Below are 3,218 nucleotides of genomic sequence, written 5' to 3' on the forward strand. Positions count from 1 at the left end.
TCGTTGGTAAAAGATAATGATCAACCTATTTTGGATCGTTGATTTACAACCTCGATCTCCTTTTCAACCAAAAGGCACGAGACATCTTGCTTTGAATACAAGATACGCATAAACCATTAACAATCTAATGGCTTCAAGAGTACTCGATAACTCTTTGCGTTCATCATTCTAGAATTTAAGGTTTAATCTTGGGTTACCAATTTGGGTCTTACATCATCTACATGATATATCATTCTAGTTTGGTTTAGAATATATTCACCTTGATAATGGGCCAGCCATACATCAAATCGTGGTGTATAGGGTCACAAAAGTGAAACCTCTTTTGTATCTTAACAAGTTTATATTCTTATTTAGAGTTAATGCACTTAATAGTCATAATTAAGTACAACTTTAAATCCAAAAACTAGATTGAGTACACAATTACTCTATCTCTCGTCTTCATTGTTGCTAGTCGTCATATTCTAATCATCCTATGTATCAAACATAATGATGAAAACCACCACCTTTGGTTTCTAATATTGTGAAGTAATACTAGCAAAACTTATGTTTAACTAAATAAACATTTTTAAAGAAGAAGGTCCCATTAGATGTCCCACAACTAACTTGATAATTCTTCAATAATTTGGGGTAGTTTCCTTTCTTGTGTCCAACATTTAAGACAATGGAAACTTTATCGGTCGGGATTGATAGGTTTAGTATCGTCATTCTCAACAACTTTACTTTTAACATTACCTTGTATCAATCCCATTATTATCCTTACTTCTTTAACCTCGTCCTCATCTTAACGGTTTAAGAGAATGCTCCCACTCATTTCAATGAGTCTTTGCTTTGAGAAGCAAAATTGAATTCATGAAGATTACTCTTCATTTGTTCGTTTTAGTCTTAAAACTTTCATCGAAGTGGTTGCGTTATTTTGGTCAATTACGAATTCTGAAAATCTAATCACCAAAACAATATTATCTTTTCAAGGTACTTAATTCATTTAAGTATATGAAAAACAATCCATTGTAAGTAGATGTGTTAGTCAAGAATCAAAACCTGTTTGATAATGAATAACTTTTATCTATACTCTTTACAAGAGATCCTTAGCAATGGTTTATGTGAGGTTTTAGAAGCAAATTCAAATTTGTCTTAAGTTACGATGTTTTAATGGAGATTTGAATCAAAAACGAAAATGATATCGTATATGAATTGCGGTAAAGAAATAGAACAATATGATAACGGAATAATGAAAACAAAACATTTATCGTTATATTAATACTTGTAAACAAGTATAGCATTTACATAGTGACCTCTACCCAACTATGATAAATGATTCCAAGATCCAAATTCATATTAACTTGGGCACGGTAGGGCCGATTCATCCCTTATCAATATAACTCGGTGGATTAACTCTTTAATCGATTCTACTTTTAGAACTCTTGGTCGATAAAATTACTCTAATAATTATCTATAGCCCAAAACACATCCGACAAGGGCACGGTAGGGCCGATATATCCCTTATCAAAAACTTTTGTTGAGTTCAATCCAAATTTCGAATAAATGTGTCCATGATCCAAATCCACATCAACTCAAGCACGGTAGGGCCGATTCATCCCTTATCAACATGAATTCGGTGGATTAACATTCATCACCCACTTCCCCTACGTAACAAGGTTTGTACCCGGTAGGGCCGAGTGCACTCCCTCGCGAAATAGGTTTTCATGGTTTCTACTATTTGGTAAGGCTATGTCTCAATTTATTGTTTTAGCGAGAGGTCATGTCAATTTATTATCTATCACGTTTTAAGTGAACTAAAGCGGTGAACTACGATAATTCTAATTGACACGGTCGATAAACTCGATAAAAGAAGATGCATGTTTAGTTATGGCGATTTAGCGATGCATGTGACATAAAATAAAATGCAAGCATAAAATAAATAAATCCTAGTATGGCCTTTCCTAAAATAGAAAAACTATTAATCTATTACATATTCGGAAACCAACTCCATTGGTCCCTTGAACTTCGGTTGTGACACGCATCTCGAGGTAACACCGTCTTTATGTATCGCCATTCTTGAAGTAATCCGTCTTTGGGAACTCCGGAATGAATAAAATTACATAACAAATTACATAATTTCCTATTATACATTTGTAACTAAAATAAAATAAATCTATTAAATTACAAAACGGTGATACGAGATCACAATAAAAATTACAACCGAATCGATATTCCCATACATTTCGGGAAATACCAATTAAAATCTAAGGCCATACTAAGTAAAATTACATAATTCAAAATTACATAAATTAAAATTATGACAATCATAAAGAAAAATTCAGCATTATAATATGTATGAACATGCTTAATTTTTATGCTAAATCGCCTTTTAATTAGCCAATATCATATATTACTCGGTTTTTTACGAGTTTGCGTGATTTCAACATTTTATAATCACAAAAATGCATAAACTCATATTTATGCATAAGTTAATTACCCTAACCTCTTAGGACTCAAAATATAGTCTTCACTAATAATTTGACCATAATTAACCTTTATTTATAAAATTGTTCATAAATGGACCAAAAATTACAAAAATAAGCCATTAAACTTCAAATAAATCGAAAAATTTCAAATAAATTCAAAATTTGAAATTTAAATTCATGAACATTCTGGAAAAATTCCATGACACTCATAATGTTCAAAATTTTAGGTTAAAAATTTTGAAATTTTTCCGGAAAAACAATGTTGCGGTTTATCGATATTTAATAAAATAATCATAAAAACATGGAAAAATTATTTTCATTAACTTTTCAATTTTAGATCTGAAAAATATAATAAAATGCAACATTGGACGTTTTTCCTAAGTCATAGGTTATGTTTTATTAATTTTCAACTAATAATGTCACTATTTATGCCATTTTTCTTCAAAAATTCATAAATCATGCTCAAAGACTTCTTTATAGCCAATTATTTTACACACATCTTGTAAAATTGCATGTGACAACATATTAATTTTCTATGACCAGATTCGAAATTTAACTCATATTAACCTATTTTTCTCTTAAATCCGAATTTAATGATGAAAAATTCATTTTTCGAGCATAACAAGTGCAAAAATTATGAAAATTTACAGGTTATCTCAAAATAATATATGCAACAACATATCCAAAAACCAAGTGAAAATTCGAAGTATAGCTAATTTTCGACCAAAAATGACATTTTTACTCATAAAATCA

Source organism: Silene latifolia, chromosome 9 (genome assembly GCF_048544455.1).
Source record: "Silene latifolia isolate original U9 population chromosome 9, ASM4854445v1, whole genome shotgun sequence".
Lineage (NCBI taxonomy): Eukaryota > Viridiplantae > Streptophyta > Magnoliopsida > Caryophyllales > Caryophyllaceae > Silene > Silene latifolia.